The 22,014-nt window shown below is 35.8% G+C and overlaps 2 protein-coding genes across 8 annotated transcripts in view; one reads left to right on the forward strand and one right to left on the reverse strand.

Annotated features, from left to right (window-relative positions):
- Positions 1 to 22,014, reverse strand: part of STARD13 (StAR related lipid transfer domain containing 13) — a 512,485-nt gene that overhangs the window by 407,027 nt on the left and 83,444 nt on the right. For 3 of the 7 annotated variants that reach the window (XM_084981474.1, XM_084981468.1, XM_084981485.1), the window contains exon 2: positions 21,100 to 21,167. The exons of the other annotated variants lie outside the window; for them this stretch is intronic. The gene's annotated coding sequence lies outside the window, so the exon portion shown is untranslated. The remainder of the gene's footprint in view (positions 1 to 21,099; positions 21,168 to 22,014) is intronic. 7 annotated transcript variants of the gene reach the window in all.
- LOC106507939 (uncharacterized) overlaps positions 1 to 22,014 on the forward strand; it is a 206,089-nt gene that overhangs the window by 12,507 nt on the left and 171,568 nt on the right. The gene's annotated exons all lie outside the window — the stretch shown is intronic.

Genomic DNA, 22,014 nt, shown 5'->3' on the forward strand with positions numbered 1-22,014 from the left:
TGACATGACAATGGTCCCTAAACAGTAGGAAGTTAGAGAGTTGTGAGAATTTCCTTCTCTCTAGGTCAGAGCATTCTCAAGTGTGGATGACAGAAGCACAAGGGAGTGAACCACCATGTAATTTAAGCTAATGAACATGTCATTTTACAAGAAGAAAAGGTACGCATTTTAAAACACCGACTGCATTAAAGACTTCTTTTGCAGTGAAAGTTGAAATACAGTTCCATTTGTAGTATAGAAGAAAGTAGAACTTTAAGAAGAAAAAAAAAGCTAGTTACCAAATTCCACTGGCATTTTTTTCACTTCAAATCTTTCTTCCCATCACTTGCTTGCTCTGTAACCTTGGGCAAGGTACATATGCCTCTATTCCTTAGTTTCCTTATCAGTAAATCAAAGATGTTAGTTATGGTAAGTGCCTCACAGAGTTGTTACGATTAAGTCAGTTAATGTTTTTTAAAAACTTAGAAAATTGTATTGAGAATACTAGGGACAATAAAGTTTATTAGCAGTTCCCGTTGTGGTGCAGTGGTTAATGGATCTGACTAGGGACCATGAGGTTGCAGGTTCGATCCCTGGCTTTGCTCAGTGGGTTAAGGATCCGGCGTTGCCGTGAGCTGTGGTGTAGGTTGCAGACGCAGCTCAGATCCTGTGTTGCTGTGGCTCTGGCGTAGGCCGGGGGCTACAGCTCTGATTAGACCCCTAGCTTGGGAACCTCCATATGCTGCAGGAGCGGCCCTAGAAAAGGCAAAAAAGATAAAGAATAAAATAAATAAATAAAGTTCATTAAATAAATAAAATGTAAAAAGAAATATACTTATTAAAACTTTATATGTTTTCCTTTAAAATGTGATCCTGTTGGTAAGATGTAGTTTCCCAGTTTGCTTTTAACTTATTTACTTCTTGAAATAAAAAAAAAAATACTAGCCTGTATTTATAGTAGAGCAAACAAAAGGGAAGAAGGAAAGGAGAAAGGGAATAAAAAAGGAAAATAGGGGAAGAAATAAAAAGGAATTACTAGTTCGTTTTCTTTTCTTTTTTTTTTTTTTTTTTTTTTTTTTTGTCTTGTTCTAGGGCCTGCACCTGCAGCATATGGAGGTTTCCAGACTAGGGTCTAATGAGAGCTGTAGCCTCAGGCCTGTGCCACAGCCACAGCAACGCAGGATCCCAACGGCCTCTGCGACCTATACCACAGCTCAAGTCAACGCCAGATCCTCAACCCACTGATCTAGGCCAGGGATAGAACCCACAACCTTATGATTCCTAGTCAGATTCATTAACCACTGTGCCTCGACGGGAACTCCAGGAATTACTAATTTTTAAAGAAAAAGAATAAAAATGTTGACCATGCGCATAAGAACCTAGTGCAATGATTTCTCTTACTTTCTAGTTTCTGTTATACTGTAGACATCTTAGGGTCTGAAAATGATTAAAAAAAAAAAACTCATACAGAATAGTCTGCTAAATAAAACAGTGAGTATAGCAGTAGTCTCTGTACTAATACAAAGCTACTGCTGATAATCAATCATGGGATTCACTCAATAGTAGAATTCTCTTTTTAGCTCTCAGTAACCTCCAGGTTCAGGGTCATCCTTTTCTAACCAAGTCAGTCATCTAGAAGTTAGCATATATCCTAATAAGTGAAAACAATAGAATGTTAAGTGTAGAAATAGTTTATTTTTTAATTTAATATTTCTAGGCATCTGATAGGCATGTTTATAATATTTAATAGATCTATCATTGAAATTTTCTATTTCCCAGAAAAATAATCTTTTTAGGTAATTAGACTGAGTTTCTTCATTTGCTCTTTCTATGTCCATGAATTACAGGAGAGGTTTAAAACTGTATTTGAAGACTAATATCCTTAGATAATTATATTAACCTACTGCATTTACCTGTTTCTTCATAATGTTATGGTTTATTTCCCCAAAGTACCGTCTATTTTTTTCAGCTGAAAGAAGTTCCATTTAAGCACAAAAGCATGACATTCAGTTATACCTTAGCTTTCAAAGGATTTGAGTATAATTGGAATACAGTAAAATTAGAGAAAGAAGTTAAGGTGCCTCAAAATACCATGTATTTGGTGTTATGGACTAAATGTGTTCACCCCCAAACCATATCTTAAAAGGGTAACTTCCAGTGTGAGTGTTAGGGGGTGAGGGCTTTAAGAATTAATTAGGTTTAGATGAGGTCGTGATAGTGGAGTCCCCATAAAGGGATTAGTGCCCTTAGAAGATGAAGAGACTCCAGAGCTGCTTCTTTCTTCCATTTAGGGACGCAGGGAGAAGACGACAACCATCTCTGAACCAGGGAGAGAGCCCTGACCAAGAACCAAATCTGCTGGTGCCTTGATCTCCAGAGCTGTGAAGAATTCATGTATGTTGTTTAAACCTCCCAGTCCATGGTATTTTATTATATAAGACTGAGGATATAATTATATATATATAATTATATAAGACGTGGATATTATTTTCAGATTTTAGGAGCTTTTATAAACTAAGGCAGTTACTGATATTATAGGTAATATCCTGAAAATAGTATGTATTTACCTGTTTACACAGCTATAGCACAATACAACTTTTTTGAAGATGTTTCATATATATATATGTGTGTGTGTGTATATATATATATATTTCTCTATTACAACTTTAAATTGGTTTGAAAACAAATTCAAATTCATAGGTTTTAGGCTTTTTTTTAAAGGTCAAAACAGTCTCTATATAGACTGTTTCAAAGCATAGTATCGTAAGGAAACAGAGGAAATTATTTTAAAGGGAAAAGGATTAGCCTCCAAAAGAAGGAAGCCTGGGTTGGTTGGTTGGTTTTTCCCCCTTTCTTCAGAATCTAGGGCGACTAAAACATGGGAAATGCCACCTGAAAATGTGGAATTGAACATAATAAACCTTGCAAAATTTGGGCCACAATAAAGGGGTCCTTTCAGGCATCATAAAAATTACTGCCGGATGACTTTGAACAGGTCTTGGCAGCAACATCCCAGAGGGAACCAACCACTTTAGAGAGTATATAACCAAAGAATCCATTTGTGAACACAAGCTATCCACCATTTAAAAATTTTAAATTAAAAAAAAAAACCTTAAAAATGAGGGAGTAATAAAACCCCCTCATTACTCATCTTTAATTTAAATATATATATTTCAGAATCAGTAACATTATCAGGTAAATTTTAGTTTTTTCTTTTGTGTTTTGGTTAGACTGAAAGAATTTGGAAACATGAAATCAGATTCCTTCAAATAAAACCCCACACAGTTAAATGCAATCTTGTGTTTGGGTTGAGTTCTTTCCATCTCTCTCTGCACTCTGTTAATAGTGGTTCCGTAGACTGACATTCTTTGTGCGGATGGTGTATTTAGTCTCAGTGCCTTCAGTGTAGGCATTAATAAGCTTTAGAAAAGTGTTGTTTTTCCCTGAGGCCACTGTTGCTGCCATTGCATTAAAAATGCTTAAGAATTTTGTCTTTCTATGTTACCTTCTTAACCTTTTTCAGTTTCTCCTTTGATTTGCTATAGAAGCTCATACGTTTGTGAAGTTATTAATCCAAGTAAACTTGGAAGAATTTTCTTTTTCGGTTTGGACTTCTGATGGATATTAGCTTTGCATGAAGATGAATTCCTAAATATTACTAATTTAGACTAAAAAAGAAAAAAAAAGATCTGTAGGAGTTAGAGTTCAGAACATTTGCAAAGAAAAATTTCTGACACACTGATAAAATTATTTACTTGAGTTTTTAAAAAAATTCTATTTGTTCTACAACTGTTTGCTTCCAAATTGAAGACGTTTTTCCCTTGACAGACTCTGTGTGTAGTCCCTGTGATTATTGCCAGAAATATTCTTTCTTGTTATTTTTTAAATTGCATTACTTAGAAATGCTTCTTTTCCTCCATTACTTTTCCTCTCTTTGTAAAATGTCTTTGTGAGTGACTTTATATGTGTATTACAAATTGGATTTGAGAGATCTGTGCTGGAGTACCTGACTGAAATTTTTTACTTCCTTCTGCCAGTGTATCAAGTTTAATGAGTAGACATGAAACTTCAGACTGCTCTTCATTTTAAATTCTCCTAAATTAGTCACTTTTCAGAGCTACTTGCTAATCCTTTGCAATCCAAAGTCATCAAAAAATCATACTGTAATGCTTTTCGTATAATACAGAGATAATTTATAGCATTAGACAATTTCAGAGGTGTCATTATTTGATAATAACCCCGCCCCAGGGCCATTATTGTATCACATAATGTGACTAATGCTCTGTCATTTCTTTCTGCTGAAACCACAGCTGCAAATTGAAGAGTAACACATTCTGGCCTTTGGTTTCTCAGGCAGCCTTTAGCAGCTTAATATCTCACTTCAAGTTTTTCATAGCTGAGATAATATTTCCATTGTTAACTGAGTATAATAGATGATTTATATTCTTGAATGTTATTAGGTTCTGAACCTTATTGTTACCTTTTTCTGATGAGATTTAGAGCCAATGTAAATTTGGGGCTTGATGTATGTAAATGGTAATTTTTGAAGCTATTATATCCAAATTTAGAAAGTCAGATCTTCACATTTATTTCAGCTATTCCTGTGGACTTTTAAAAACTGAGAAAGCTCTGTCTTCCATAATTTTCTTTATCACTATGCCCTAAAGTGACTCTAAACCTCTGTTTATTCTTCAATGTGGCTACATATACATCTTAGTCAATATGACCTTATTTTATTTTTCTTTGTTTAGAAGAACTTTTTTCATTCCCATGTGTCTCTTTTCTTTTTTTAAAATTATTATTAAAGTATAATTGATTTACAGTGTTTTGTCAAATTCTGTTATACAACAAAGTGACCCAGTCACACACATTTCCATGTGCTATACAGTAGGATCTCATTGCCCATCCATTCCAAATACCACAGTTTGCATCCAAAAAAACCCAAAATGCCCATCCATCCCACTTTTTCCCCTTTTCCCCTTGGAAATCCCAAGTCTGCTCTTCTTGGCCATGATCTGTCCATTTTCTATCTAACACTTAAGTCCAGGTCAAATGGCACTTCCTTCATGAAGCCTTCCCGGGTTCTCCACAAGAAATAACAAATCTCTTTTTCTTTATCATATAGTTCTTTATATATATATATTTAACTTCTCATGCTTAATAATTAGGAAAAGTTTAAAAATTTACACCTCTAAATATTGCAAAGTCCAGGGATCATGTCTTCTTCATTCTGGAGTACCAAACTATCAATGTATGTTTGTTAAATAAATGAACTATGTATGTAGCAAAACAATGTTAATTTATGGGTAAACAAATTTACCTAAATTGGCTCATTAAAAAAATGAAACCATGTTTTACAAATATGATATATGATAAAAATACCAGTTAATGATTATAAATAAAGTTATACACATTTTAGAGGATTTTCAAGCAGGGTAGGAGTTGAGAAGAAAAAACAACCAAGGAAATCCTTGTTATGAAGAATTTTATCAAGCATAAGCATCGCAGGAACTATTAAGAATGAATGGGATAAGGTACTGCTAAGTATTTTTCACTGTTGTTTATTTAAAATTAGCAACTGTGTTGCTTTTTGTCAAGTTAAAAAAAATTTTAAAAGTATATTTTGCTACATTGTGTAGATGAAGTGTATAATGTATTTGGTGACTTTAAATAGAGGGGTGAGTACAGTGGCAAAGCTTAAAGCAACTTCCCGATGGATTCTGGGACCTTTGCATATCACTGTGATCAATGACCTGGGCCTCTAACCTGGGAATAGAGAGACCTTGAGAACATCAGTTGCCTATAGGCTTCTGCAGATTCTCGCTGAGCACAGGGCTCTCTGCCTGTAAACAAACCAAAAGATTATGTCATAGATGGGCGTCATTATTGTCTTTAACCTCAACTCATAGCTACAGACTTGATCCAAAGTACTCTAGCTCTTTTCTTGCCTTCTCTAATAAGCACTTTCCTACTTATTCATTTTTCAAGCCCCAAATCAGTGCTACTTTCTTTGGAAGGCTTTCCTAAGCCCAATCAATTACTTTCTCCTTTGTGCTCTTAAAGCACTTGTACTTAACATCTCTTGTAAGAACATGCCACAGTGTTTACACCTCATCTTCTCTAAGGGACCAGACTCAAGACTAATTTCTATACAAATTCGGCCACTAGCCATGTTTCTGGCATTTTTGAAGACCCTGTATAAGCAAAGTTCCCCTCCCCCTTTCATTGTAATCATAGCACTTCATCTTATGATAAATATTGTATCCTGTTATTTTTAAGGCTGCTTTCATTTCTTTAGATCCTGCAAAGAAGAGGGGTGGAAGCTCACATTATAGAGGGCATGGTGAATAGAGAGTTTCCCATACCTCCTAAAAATTGTCAAAGTAACCTGGGAAAAGTGAGAAATTTGCCAGGTCGGGGACACCTACTTTCCCAGGTGTGCATCTTTTATCGAATTAGGTGGTTAGAAGAGCCACTGCCCTCAGATACTACCTATTAGGCTAGCCTTGCAGTGTGCTAATTCCTCCTTCTATAGTCTAGTTATTATTTCATCCAGCTTATAGCAGCCCTATCACTTACCATACTGTATAGGTTCTAGCATGTACTCTAAATAATTTTGTATTTTGGCTTCAGTTTTCAGCTTCTTCTCAGTTGTCTAATTTGATGGTTCAGTAATTTCTTATTCTTCTACATCTTAAGCCATTGCATACCCTTCCAGTAGTCCAACAGCACAGCTCTTGTGCCTTACTGCACTTATTGGCTTTTCTCCAAAGCTTTATTTAAGCTTTTCTTGGTCATGGTTAAAGATATATTGCTGAAGCAGAATGTTTCCATCCTGCCTGGTACCTATATCTAACACTGATTATATATATTTTATTTATTTTGCTTTCTAGGGCCGCACCTTCGGCATATGGAAGTTCCCAGGCTAGGGGTCAAATCAGAGCTGTAGTTGTCATAGCCACAGCAATGCCAGATCTGAGCTGCATCTGCAACCTATACTACACCTCAGGGCAACGCCGGATACTTGACCCACTGACTGAAGTCAGGGATCAGACCTACATCCTCATGGATCCTAGTCTGGTTCGTTAACTGCTGAGCCATGACGGGAACTCCCCAGCACTAATATTTTTTGCTTCAAGAAATAAATATGGAGCCCCAACTTTTATTTGATTGATTGATTTTAGTTGCAGACTGTAAATCAACAAAAGAATCAAAGCTTGGTATTATTTAGATTACAGAACGTGGGATTTCATAGAAATAATAATGAAAGAGTAAATTTACAATGTTCAGGCTATAATTGATAAAACTTAATATGGGCAAAAATTGTTCCAGAAATCAAATCTTCATTTAATTTATATAGAATAGTGATAGCAATGGATGGTTTCAGAGAAATGAAAGTGGACAAAAAGTGAAAATGGCTCAACTGCATTGTATAGAGAATTGATCTGTTGGTTCAATCAGTTTACTAAAATTTGCTCTGGCATATTTTTTCATCAAGTCAGTATACTTCTGATTGAAATACTTATAAACACAGGGTCAAGGCATTCCCAATTGTCAAAATAGCTGGGTCAGATGCCCTGTGCACACCGCATGCTGGGAGTCTTCCTACTCTGGATATCACTGATGCTTCTCTTAGAAGTCTCCATGTCGCTAGTAATAACATGCTAAAATGTGTTTATGGATTTTCATTTCTTCTTTAGGAAATGAAGAGATTGTTTTTAAAGATATTGGTATTTAGGGGTTTAGTTTTTGTTCCCTGTTTAAGTGAATAGTATTTTAAAGTATGTGGCATTAGGGGAAAAACAGCTGGGGGACTAAACTGACTTTGTTGAACAGGTATTATTAACTTAGAGGCATTATTCCAGAACAGTAGTTCCCACTAGTTACTCTGCAGTTTGGAGTTTGTTTGTTTGTTTAATCACGATGTCTGTTTCTGTGGGGACTCCTGCTGTCTTGCTTTGTTACTTATGGTAAATCATGATAAAGACAGGAAGCTTGGGTTTGCAGAGAGGGGGCCAAACAGATATGGGAGGCCTGGAATGAATTTCAGAAATGCTGGTAATTACTAGGGGCCTGATTTGGTAACAATGGCAGGTAAACCATTGTATAGCTCACTGGAGTCAAATGACTTTCATAAAGTTCTGCAAAGTGGCTAGCACACTCCTGGGGCAATTACATGTAATGAAATGCTAGAAAGAAGAGCTCTGAAATTTTCTTTATGTGTTTCCTAGGGATATAAAACATTTAAGAGAAATAGTAAAGTACTAGGGCTAAGCTATCAATTTAATTTCGCTTGTGGTCCAATCTAGCTTTGGTACCCTGCTGTCCCCTGTCTGCACAGGGCTGCTGTCTTCCACCCAGCATTAAATAATTGAGTAAGAGGTCATCTCTTGAGTTGTTGAATATATCAGAAGTCCCAGCATCTAAATGAAAGAGTTAAAGAGTGAAGACACTGAAAATATAAGGTTGGCTATTTAATATATTCATAAGTCCTAAACATAATTTACATGTAGTTATGTATGTATCCAGGGGAGATTTGCTAATCTACATTTTAGAAAGATTCGTGTGTGTATATAATAGTTATGTATATGTGCATGTGTGTATATATATCCATCTAGTGATGAGTTGTAATCGAATTACATTAGGGTTGCTTTCATATATGTCTGTATAAAATTCAGAGTAAACCGAATAAGAAATACATTTGAGCTTTATTTTTGGAAAGAATTATTCTAATGGCTTTCAGCTAAGAAATTGAGTTTTCCTGTAGATCTGCCTTGTAATTTTTTTAAACTACCAATAAATATTACTCTTTTAAAAGAAAACACAATTATAACAGTCCGGGAGAAGATGAATGCCACTCTGATTTAACTGTGTGCAATTGCACAAAGACCCAGTTTATTTAGCATTAGGTCTAGAAAATGTACATATTGAAGGTGAGAGAGTATTAAGTTATATACGTAGTCTGTGAAATGGCTGGTTCAGATATATCAAATGATTTCTTGTATATGATGTTGTATCAATGTTATTCTTGGTCAAAAAGCAAGAAGGGCATTGTAAACTTCATTGCTAGTTCCCATTCACATCTTGCTGGTAAAAATATAAAGTATTCAATGTTTTGAATAACAGCTTGGCAATATTAAGTATAACTATAAATATATATAAATGTCATGACATGAAAACCCCGCAAACCAGTAGGGAAAAAAACCATTTCCAGGAAGGCTTCCTGAATCCCCTGCCTGGGCGAAATGCTCTCTTCCAAATAGATGAATTATCTGTAATTAAAGGAGGGTCTGTGTTTAATTATGGGAATGATTGTAAAGAAAATTTAAGGCTTTAATGCTTTTATAAAATAATTAGGTCATGACGTTAGAGGGAAAAAGGTATTAAATGCGGAGAAAGTGTAAATAGAACATAAGGTTCAGCATATAGAGGTGACATATCAATTAGAAGAAAGGTTTAAAACTTGCATCAGTCAGGAAATGGTAATCACAGCAGTATTTCATCATGAATTTAAATTATAATTGATTTACATTATTTGACTTTCAAACTATAATAAATACAGTTTAAATTAGACATTATTTTTTGTATTGCATTTATTTTGGTTATGGTAAAATGGCAACAGTAAATTATTAACTAAACATCGAGACAGAAATATTAGTTTTCCTTTTGATTAATAGGTTAATATGCAGATAAATAAAAGAATACAGAGAGTTATGCTTCTTTGGTTAAAAATTTTGCTATCCAAAGAAAAACCCAGTATGCAGCTATTTCTAAGCATAAGTTTAATGTAATGAATATTCTGTTTCATTTGGCTCTTTTTAAGCTAGACCTCTCTCTGACACTGTGTATCAATAAAGGGATTTGTGAAGGAGGGGACAGGAAGTCACATTTCCTAAAATCCAGCAAACAGGGAGCTCCCATTGTGGCTCAGCGGCAACAAACCCAACTAATATCCATGAGGATGCGAGTTTGATCCCTAGCCTCACTCAGTGGGTTAAGGATCTGCTATGGCTGTGGCGCAGGGTGGCAGCTAATGCCCCTATTCAACCCCTAGCCTGGGAACCAACATATGCCACAGGTGTGGCCCTAAAAAGACCAAAAAAAAAAAAAAAAAAAAAAACCAGCCAACCTTTTTTTTTTTTTTTTTTGCCTTTTTAGGGCTACACGCATGACATAAGGAAGTTCCCAAGCTAGGGGTTGAATCAGAACTGTAGCTGCCAGCCTATACCACAGCCATAGCAACTTGAGATCCAAGCCGTGTCTGTGACTTACACCACAGCTCATGGCAACACTGGATCCTTAACCCACTGAGCAAGGCCAAGGATCGAACTTGAGTCCTCATAGATGCTAGACAGATTCATTTCTGCTGTGCTACAACAGGAACTCCCAGCCAACCATTCTTAAGTGCATGTTAGATTATTTGAAGACTTGATTTTTCAGTTAGTTAGACAGTAATACCGTTGATCTTGGCACAGAAAAGCAGAATTTTGGAATAAATCAGGATATGAACAGATGATTTAAATTTTATAATTTATGTTGCCAAGTTTATGTTCGTATAAAGCTTACTAATGGGAGTTCCCGTCGTGGCGCAGTGGTTAACGAATCCGACTAGGAACCATGAGGTTGCGGGTTCGGACCCTGCCCTTGCTCAGTGGGTTAACGATCCAGCGTTGCCGTGAGCTGTGGTGTAGGTTGCAGACGCGGCTCGGATCCCGCGTTGCTGTGGCTCTGGCGTAGGCTGGTGGCTACAGCTCCGATTCAACCCCTAGCCTGGGAACCTCCATATGCCGCGGGAGCGGCCCAAGAAATAGCAACAACAACAGCAACAAAAGACAAAAGACAAAAAAAAAATAATAATAATAAAATAAAGCTTACTAATGACCTTTTTTTCCCCTCACTCTTCTTGACAAGGATATTATAATGTATTAAAATAGAGTGTCGAGGAACCATGCTTCAAACATTTGTAAGAATCATTCCTACTGTGATAGGTAAGACGTCATCACTAGATGGGTTGCTTTTTGTTCACTTTTACACTTACCTAGTTTGTCTCCAAAATGTTTGCTGACAGTCTCTTCATGATGCAAATCTTTCTTTCTTGTTAGACCATAGGCCATTGGCGTAACATGAGGGAAAGCTCCTGACTGAGGTTTCTGTAGAGGAGTTTCCCAGAAGGGTAGCTGGGGGCAAACATGACCCTTCAACTTTCCCTCCTCCCAGACTTAGCAAATGAAGCATCCGTCACCTTATACACACTAAATTCTCTGTCAGCAGCAAGGGTTATACAGTCATGGTTGGAAAAAACACTACGTTGGGTTTTGTTTGAGATTTGTTTTGAAATTTTCTTTGAAGTTCTGATTGAAAGATAGGTAGAAGGACACAGGTCAAGGGAGGAAATATAAATGCTCTCTTCTCCTGCTCGTAGGACAGTAAATGACATGCTCCCCTTAGGGCTCCCTACTGACCGCATTCATGATGCTCATCCTGCCAGGCACTCTGCGATTCGGAGGCCTTGCGTTGCACCTTACTCTGGATATCCCTCACGAGGAATCCTTTGGTGAGGATTCCAATTCCCACAGATTGGCAGCATTTCCAGTCTGGAAATCCTGTGCGCATTTTGAAATTTCTGAGTGTCTAGCAAATACATAAGGGGAAGACATCTGCTTCTTTCTGAAAAGTTGAGATTCCATTTTGATGAGTTTATGCATTAAAGAATTACAAGTAGAATTATCCTCATTTTTGGTTGGCTTGGCAATTACAGTTCACATTACATCTTATCTCAATCACTCAGGCAAGGGAATTCCTCCCAAAATGAACCCAGTTCTTTCAATCCGTAAAATCTGTATCACAAGTTCAGCTTATTTTAAGGTTATTTTGCTTTTGAAAATGAATGAGAATTTCTAATGTATAGATAGTTAAGAATTAAGTGTGGTAGCTCTCTATAGTGCCTGTGTCTTTCTGCATGCCTTATATGATATTTTAGTTATGTAACTCAGATATCCTCTTCTAGGTGTCAGAGAGAATTGGCTCGTGCATCTTTCTTTGTTGTGCTACACTCTCAACCCAGTGTTGCCAGTAGTTACTCTGTGTCCCAGTTCACCAGATCTCTAGTAGAAACTTGAACAGGTTCTAATGTGGGCAGTGAGCCCTTATGCCTTTTTTTTTTTTTTTAATTTTTTTTTTCTTTTAAGGCCACTCCAGCGGCATATGGAGGTTCCCAAGCTAGGGGTCAAATTGGAGCTGCAGCTGCTGGCCTACTCCATAGCCACAGCAACACCAGATCCAAGCTGTGTCTGTGACCTACACCACAGCTCACGGCAATGCCGGGTCCTTAGCCCACTGAGTCAGGGATTGAACCCTCAGCCTTATTTATGGTTCTTGGTCAGATTCATTTCTGCTGCGCCACAATGGGAACTCCAGTTATACCCTTTTCCCCTTCTTCCAGGAGGTAAGGATGCTGTGGAGGAGTACAGAAATTACAGGTGGCATAGTCTATAGCATGTGCCTGACAGCCGCAGAAAATCTCACCTTTTGCAGTATGGCTAGGTGTTGTGAGAAGGGGAACATTTAATGGGACCTGGACATATTCCTCTTCTGGGAGTTAAGAGCATGTGAGCTTATGAGAACAGGGAAGGTACTGAGAAAAACCCAGTGGAAGCATGGTTGTGAAAGAAAATAACAAGAGAGAATATTAGAGCAATGATCTGAGGACCTTAAGATGCAGCCTGCTGGGACACATCAAAGCCTAGGAAATATTAGTTAAATTAAACAGCAAAAACAGAGATAAATAATTGTATATTTGCTCAAATAAACAAGCAGAGTGAAAGGTCTCTTTTCCCCCTACCACCTGCAGAGTAATACCCTAATCTTCAATTGTTAATTGTCCCTAAATTCTCATCCTAGGTACCAGATTTTCTTTCATGTAATACAGATTACTTGTTCGAATCACTCTGGAATAAACTGCTTCTCTAAATATCTTTTATACCATCTTCTAACTGTAAACTTTAATGTTCTAAATGACCCAGGACATATATTCCACCTCTACATTGTTGTAACGAAGAATCATGGCTCTGTAGCCTCTACTCTCTGTTCCTTTGGCCCCTATAGTGAAAAGTGATAGCAATGGAGGTTCCCGAATAATAATTACAGAATAATATAGGATACTGTAGCCCCAGTCCACCCTTGAGAAGCCTAGATAATGCATTTACATAAGAAACACCTCAGCTCATTAACTAAAAGCAATAATAATATAAACTACAATCTGTATCTGTATTGAAAAAAAATTACCATTTAAATTCACATAACAGAGTTCCCTGGGAAATGTGTGCTCTAGTGAAGTATCTGATACTGTACATGCCAACCTATTTATTTACAGATCTTAAGCAAATGTCTGTGAGGTCAATACACCATTGTACCAAAGCTTTATATACACAATAAGCCCTAAAGGGAGCTTACTGGTCAATTTATCCTATTGAATAAATAAAATGTATTTTAAGGGTTGTAAAAAAAATGCTTTGAGATATGTTATAATTGTCTTTATTTTACACATTTTTCTAAGGATTTTTTTTCTTTTATTACTCTATAGTCAAAACCGTTTGCACAAACTACCTATTCAAATGACCACTATCAGCCTCTTTTCAAAGATAATACCAAATTAAATGGGAAATTTTGCCTCTTAATCCATTTCCTATTTTATTGCTTTGTAGTCAGAATATCCTACATAGACAAAACAGCAACAGCAAAAACATCTCTGAAGGAATCTGAGAGTAGAATGATTATATGTAACATTTACCAAATAGCTACAAAATATAAAATATGACCCTTTGTAGAATGTTTATATGAGAAATAAAACCAACAGGATGAAAGAATTCTAATAATGACTTTTGAACCAATATGAAATGAATTCAGTTTCAGGGAATTACTTACCATTTCCACAACTAAATAGATTGAGCCTAATTTTTAATTGATTGGTTCCTGTTTATTAGTTTTGCCTCCCTATCTAATCTGTAAAAACTTTGAAAGAAGGAACCCTATTTTTCTTTACCTATAAAAGGTAAATATATCAAATAATGAAATTAATTCCCATGTGTGGCAAATGGAAGTCTGTCCTATTCTATTATAATCATGCATCCTGTATTTAATCCGTCTTCAGGCAAACAAACAAAGCAACACATATGATCTAATTCTACTTAGGAATAGCAATTTTATTTCATCAAAAAGCAGGTTAAGGTCAGTTTTCCCCTGAGCTCTTTAGGGAGAAATATGGAGATATTTATCCCGTTATTAAAAATTATAAAACATTGCTAAAGTTCCCATAAGAATAAGGATCCTATGCAGTTCTCATTGTGGCTCAGAGGATTAAGAACCCGACATAGTGCACATGAGGCTGCGTCTTTGATCCCTGGCCTGGCTCAGTGGGTTAAGGAGCCAGTATTGCCAAAAGCTGTAGCATAGGTTGTAGACATGGCTCAGATGCAGCATTGCTGTGGCTGTGGCGTAGGCTGGCAGCTGCAACTCCGATTCGATCCCTGGCCTGGGAACTTACATGTGCCTCATGTGTGGCTGATAACAATTATGGTAACAGATATTAAGTCTTTGTTGGGCATGTTTTAAAGTAAGTAGCTATTCTGGGAGATGTTCAGAGTAAAAGTAAATCTGTAATGTGTACATAAGAATATCAAATATAACTGAAATAGATGGTTCATTTATTAGTTCAGATGGGAATACCAGATTTGAAACTATTTAGATTGAGGGTGCCCTCTGGCTTGGCTTTTTACCTCTCTTACCACCATATCCTGGGACCCTGCTCTTAGGTAACTGTTTCCCCAAAAGCATAATGTTGGTGAGCAAGAATGATATTTTTATATGTATGTATACAATGTATTACAGAAAAAAAATAGCACATACAACTGTGATTTCAGAGTAATCAGCTGAAGTTATAATTAAGTTAAAAAGAAAGGCTGTCCCTAAAAATATTAAATAATAGTGTAGGTGGTACAAACATGTGACAGATATCATAAATGTTGCCAGAAAGATGGGAGAAGTTTGGAAAGCACCAGATGAGAGGTGCGTGAAGGTAGTGAGCGAAGGATGAGAAGCTATGTCTTATTTAGCAGTGCTCTGTGGAAAACCATGCTTAGTACAGAGCACTTTAAAAAGCAATGCTTCTCCAGTATTTAATGTTATCTTTACAAAATTCTGTCAAATTTATTATATTGATGTGAATGTGAAAAAAAGCAAACTTTTATATCCATTATAGATCACAATAGGTGAAAGTACAAGTCTTCCCAAAGGGCGGACTTTGGCCATATTTTCATTCAGGAGATTTTGACATCAAGGAACTAGTTCCAGTATTTACCAGATTATAGACACTTTCAAACTAGATTAAGGACCAAAAAGAATATTTCAGTACTACTAAGAAATATGGAAACATAATGAAAAAAAGGCAAAATATAGTTGAGATGTATTTCTAAACTTGATAGAAATTATTTACTTAGGGATGCAGAACCCAAAAGCACAAATTGTTATATTTTCAATACAAAAACAGTTTTCATGGTGATAGTGTATATGCCTACATATTTTATATGTATAGATATTTGCCTATAATATGTAAAAATAACCCCAATGTAATACAGTTTGTCTGTAATTTATTGGCAGTATTATTTAAAAATGTAAATCACTTTGTTAATTTTCAGGTTTACTTTCTGAATAGATTGCCTTGTTTGCGTTACTTCTTTTTCTTATTTAATTTAATTAATTTATTTATTTGTCTTTTTTTAGGGCTGCATCTGTGGCATATGTAAGTTCCCAGGCTAGGGGTTGAATCAGAGCTGTAGCTATGGGCCTATACCACAGCCACAGCAATGCCAGATCCAAGCCACATCTGCTACCTACACTTCAGTAGTAGTAGCAATGCTGGATCCTTAATGCACAGAGTGGGGCCAGGGATTGAACCTGCATCCTCATGGATACTAGTTGGGTTCATTACCACTGAGCCACAATGGGAACTCCAGGACTTCTTTTTAATGAAATTATTATATGTTTATTGACTTATTTTTAAATACTGAATAACAATCTTTAGCCAGACTCATCAAGAAAAAAAGAGAGCCCAAATAAATAAAATCAGAAATGAAAAAGGAGAAATTACAACTGTTGCCCCAGAAATACAAGGGATCATAAGAGATTAATATAAACAAGTATATACTGATGGAATGGAAACCTATAAGAAAGAGGTAAATTTCTAGAAATGTAATCTCCCCAGACTGAATCAGGAAGAAATACAAAATATGAACGGACCAATTACCAGTAATGAAATTGAATCAGTAATAAAAGAACACAACAAACCAAGTCCACAGGTAACAAACCAAATCTGCACAGGTAAATTCTACCAAACATTGAAACAAGTATTAATGCTCTTCTTTCTCAAACTATTTCAAAAAATTGAAGAGGAAGGACACTCACAAACTTACTCTATGAGGCCAGCATCACTCTGATACCAAAACTAAACAAAGATATCACGAAAAAGAAAATTAAGTGCCAATATTACTGATTAACACAGATGCAAAAATTCTCAACAAAATATAATCAAACTGCATTCAAAACTACATTAGGAGTTCCCATTGTGGCACAGCGGAAATGAATCTGAGTAGGAACCATGAGGCTGTGGGTTCAATCCCTGGCCTCACTCAGTGGGTTAAGGATCTGGCATTGCTGTGAGCTATGGTGTAGGTCACAGACATGGCTTAGATCTGCCGTTGCTGTGGGTGTGGTGTATGCCGGTAGCTGTAGCTCTGATTCGACCCCTAGCCTGGGAACCTCTATATGCCTCTGGCACGGCCCTAAAAAGACAAAAGACAAAAATAAACAAAACTACACTAAGGGGATCATACACCATGATTCAGTGGGATTTATCCCGGGGATGCAAGGATGGTTCAGTATCCACAAATCAGTCAATGTAATACATAATATTAACAAGTTAAGAATAAAAATAATATGATCATCACAATAGGTTCCAAAAAAGCTTTTGCCAAAATTCAGCATCCGTTTATGATAAACACTTTCGTTAAAGTTGGGGTAGAAGGGATATACCTCATCATAGCAAAGAGCATATCTGACGAACCTATAGCCAACATCATACTCAATGGTGAAAAGCTGAAAGCATTTCCTCTAAGATTAGGAATAAGACGTGGATGCCCACTATGGCCATTTTTATTCAACCTAGTATTACAAGTCCTAGCCACATCAATAAGATATGAAAAATAAATAAAAGGAATCCAATTTGGAAAGGAAGATGTACAACTGCCTCTGCCAATATATAATACTATATATAGAAAATCTTGAAGATGCTATCAAAAAACTATTGAACTAACAAATGACTTTAGTAAAGTTGCAGGACACAAAATTAATATATAGAAATCTGTTCCTTTTCTTTCTAAGAACAAACAAAAAAATTAGGAGATAATTCCATTTACAATTGCATCAAAATACCTAGGAATAAATTTTACAAAGGAGGTAAAAGAACTGTAGTTGGAAAACTATAAGACACTGATGAAAGACACTGAAGACAACACAAATAAATGGAGAGATATACAGTGCTTGTGGGTTAGAAGAATTAATATTGTTAAAATGACCATAATACCCAAAGAAATCTGCAGATTTGTTGAAAATTCTATCAAAATACAACTGGCATTTTTCAAATTCTAAAATTTGTATGGAAACACAAAAGGCCACCAATAACCAAAACAGTCTTGATAAAGAAGGACAAAACTGGAGGTATCTCACTTTCAGATTTCAAACTATATTGCAATGATGTAGTCTTCAAAACACTATGGTACTGGCACAAAAACACATAGACCAATGGAAAAGAATAGTCCAGAAATTAACCCACACTTTTCTGGTCAATTAATCTATGACAAAAGAAGCAAGAATATACAATGGGGGAAAGACAGCTTGTTCAGTATATGATGTTGGGAAAACTGGACAGCTATATGCAAAAGAATCAAACTAGACTACTTTCTCACACCACTTAAAGAATAACTGGATTAAAGAAGTAAATATTAGGCCTGAAACTATAAAACTCCTAGAAGAAAACATAAGCAGTGAGTTCTTTGATATAAGTCTTAGCAATATTTTTTTTGAATATACCTCCTCAGGCAAGGGCAACATAGCAAAAAAAAAAAAAAAATGAGACTAAAACTAGAAAACTTCTGCACAGAGAATAAAACTATCAACAAAATGAAAAGTTACCTACTAAATAGAAGATATTTGCATATGATATCTCTGATAAGGGGTTAATAGCCAAATTGTACAAAGAACTGTTATAAGTCAACATCAAAAAAGAAAGAAAGAAACCCTGATTTAAAAATGGGCAGAGGACCTGAATAAACATTTTTCTAAAGATATATGTATGGCCAACAGAAATGGTCAACATAATTGATCATCAGGGAAATGCAAATCAAAACTGATATGTTACCTCACATCTGTCAGAAGGGCTATTATCAAAATACAACATATAGCAATTGTTGGTGAAGATGTGGGAACGGGGAACCCTTGTGCAATGTTGGTGAGATGGTAAATTGATGCACTCTGGAAGGCAGTATGGAGATTCCTCAAAAAAATTAAAATAGAACTGCCATATGATCCAGCAATTCTACTTCTGGGTATTTTTCCAAAGAAAATAAAAACACTAATTTTAAAAGATTGTTATGTTCATTGCAGCAGCATTCACAACAGCCAAGATTTGAAAACAACCTTAGTACCCATTGATAGATGAATGGTTAAAAAAAGCTGTGGTACACACACACACACACACACACACACACACGCAATGGGATATTATCCAGCCATTAAAAAAAATAAAAATCTCGCCCTTTATAACAACATGAATGGACCTAGAAGGTGTTACATAAGTGAAACATCAAAGACAGACAAATATTATATGATGTCATTTATATGTGAAGTCTAAAAAACAAATGAACAAACATAAAAGAACAGAAACAGACACAGATACAGAGAACAAACAGGTGATTGCAGAGGCAAGCAGAATAAGGAGAGATTAGTGAAATAGAAAATAAGTAAATAAATACTGGATAGCAATTTTGCGTTGTAATTTATAAAATTATTTGGTTCCAGTATAATCTTTGATGAATGCCTTCTGTTGTTTAGTGTAATATTGACTGTAATTGAAGCTTAAATGGTAATATTAATAGCAATAAGAATGAACTAGTTCACACAACTTGTTTCTAATTATTCATCCATGCTTTTGCTCCTATAACCAAGTCTAGGCCATTTCAGTATATTGCATTTTCTGTGAGCTTTATTTAAGTCGCTTTGTGGATTATGTTATCTAGCTTTAACTCCATTAACCTTCACCTAAGGGAGAAGTGAATAAAAAGGATCCTGAAAAAAATCCAGGAAATGTAGAAAGTACTGATAACATAAGCAGAAATGAACATGAACATATCTGAATGGTTCCTGCTTCTCGTTCTGCTATTGAGATTTATCTGAACTCTTAGGAGATAAAAATCAATTTATTGACTCTTAAAAGAACTAGCTTAACTATTTTTAGAAATTCCCAAGAAGATAATTTTAAATATGGATTTGTATCCATTACCATTAACAAAGATATTCACTCTTAAATTTATTTAGCTAATGATAGTCTTCAACTATCAGAATTAGCCTGTTGTTTAAAATATAAATTAGTTTCCCCTTATTCCATTCTTTTAAAATTTCTATTTTTGCATGCACTTATAATGTATATAGTAATATGATATGAATAAATGGCATAATATACAAATAAATGAGTACCTATGTTGAGGATGTATTAAAAATATTTTATTAATGGAGGAGGCTATGAAATTGTTTGAAAAATACTGGTAGTGGTTTTGATACTAGCAATTGCTCTTGTTTTAGTTTCTGCACCACCTAGTATTTATTTCGCATAGATTGTATCAGTGGCTTATTTCATTGCTCTCAGTTTTTGAAAGCTGTGATTTAATGTATATGTTTTGAAAAAGATCTTTCAAAATTAACTGTCACAAAGAATTTCAATATATTGGATATATTTGGGTTTAGCTGTCAAACTTCCTAGTCTCCTTTGCATAGCCAGGGAATTCATATGAGTAGGCACTAGGGTTGTTGAAATGAATCCCACTGCCGCCAAGCAAGATGTAGAATCTTGTACAGGAAAAACCTCAGAGATAGAGTTGGTCATGATATTTATCACTATGCCAGGAAGGCCAGCATTGAACTCAAAATCAGGATGAAATAACCAGGTATCTCCCCACATTGACCAAGATTCTATATTTGGGGGATAGGGAAAAAAAGAAATGGATGCAAAGGTGGCCCAGCCACCCTGAACTGCTCTGCTTTAGCACATGCCCATTTCTTCTACCTGGATGCCCCTCTCCCTCCTCGCTAGCCACATTGTCTAATGCTCACATAGACTGATGTTTATAGGTCTAAGTGATAGTGCCCGCAACTCAAAATGGGATTGATCTCAGCTGCAGAGGCCTTGAGATGACAGGTCTGCATCTAGTGTATTTTGATTCTAACAGATCATGTAGCCTGGTGGGGGCCTTAATTCCTCACTCAATTAATGAACTAAGTGTGTGGATTAGGGAAATTAGGTCAGATCAGAGTATACATTGTTTGTATACTGATTGGCTAGTTTTAGTTCAAATATTTTTGAAATTATTGTTGATGCTGTTCTGTTGATGGTGATAACTATAATCAATTAATCTGCCTTCAACTTGCTAATTCTCTTAAGAAAAATGAAAGCCACATGTCAGTTATCCACAAACCTGTATAAGTTGTCAATTTCCCAAATGTTATTTTTCACAGTAACAAGATTTGAGAGGAATTTTAAAGTTTTTTCACCAAAGATAGGATAAAAAACAAATATGGCATGAGAGATTTAAATTAGACAAGGAGTAGTATGGCTTAAAGTAACAAACTTCAACACAGTTTGAGGGAATTTGGTGGAATCTTTTCCTCTGGAAGGTACTGTTAAAAGCATTTGTTGTGATTTTAATATCTTTTAATGCTTTAATTGATGGTTTGAAACCTTCAGCTGGATGTTCTGATGTTTAAAATGGTCCTTTCAGGAGTTTCCTAATGGCCTACCAGTTAAGGACTCCACATTGTCACTGCTGTGTCTCGGGTTCAATCCCTGGTCTGCAAACTTCCTCCTGCTGTGGGCAAAGCCAAAAAAAAAAGTCCTTTCAAGTTTTGTTATTGAATAAAAACAACACCCAATATCTCTGTAGGATTTCACATTGTATAAAAGCCTTCTCATATATATTTTATCATTTAATCATTATCATAGTCTTGATTGGTATGCATAATTATTTCCATTTTTTTAACTGCAGAAGCTGATTCTTGATTAAGTTATTTGCATTGAGTACAAGTGCATGCAGTACAGACCTTTGATTCAAACTAAACAGAACCAAATCCACCCATACTATATTTGTGCATGAGGATAACCTCTACTCTACAGAAAAATAAGCTGGCAGTAAGTTAGGCTTTCACTGTTTAAAAGGTTTTCCTTTACTTATAAGTATTACATTATATAGTAACAGCTGTTTCATATTGTTGTACTTGCAAAATTAAGAGGTTCATCAGATATTAAAAAGGAAGGGGAATTCCTATTGTGGCTCAGTGGAAACAAACCCTACTAATATCCATGAGGATGCAGGTTTGATCCCTGGCTTCACTCAGTGGGTTAAAATCTGCCATTGCTGTGAGCTGTGGTGTAGGTCATGGTCACGGCTTGGATCCCACGTTGCTGTGGCTGTCGTGCAGGCCTGCAGCTACAGCTCTGATTTGACCCCTAGCCTGGAAATTTCCATATGCTGCAAGAGTGGCCCTAAAAAGACAAAAAAAGGGGGAGGGAATCTGTATATTTTCTTGTATGTAAATTTTACCTGAATAAAACATGAAGGGAATTATTAATAACCAATAATGCTGTGAAGCACAAGTTGCCAAATAATCAGAATCATTTGATAATAATATAAGCTCCAGAACAGAGAACCCAGGAAT

The sequence above is a fragment of the Sus scrofa genome, chromosome 11 (genome assembly GCF_054392235.1).
Source record: "Sus scrofa isolate SSC_HxYL_T2T_F1_AM1 chromosome 11, Sscrofa_HxYL_maternal_Yorkshire_Landrace_v2.0, whole genome shotgun sequence".
Taxonomy (NCBI): Eukaryota; Metazoa; Chordata; class Mammalia; order Artiodactyla; family Suidae; genus Sus; species Sus scrofa.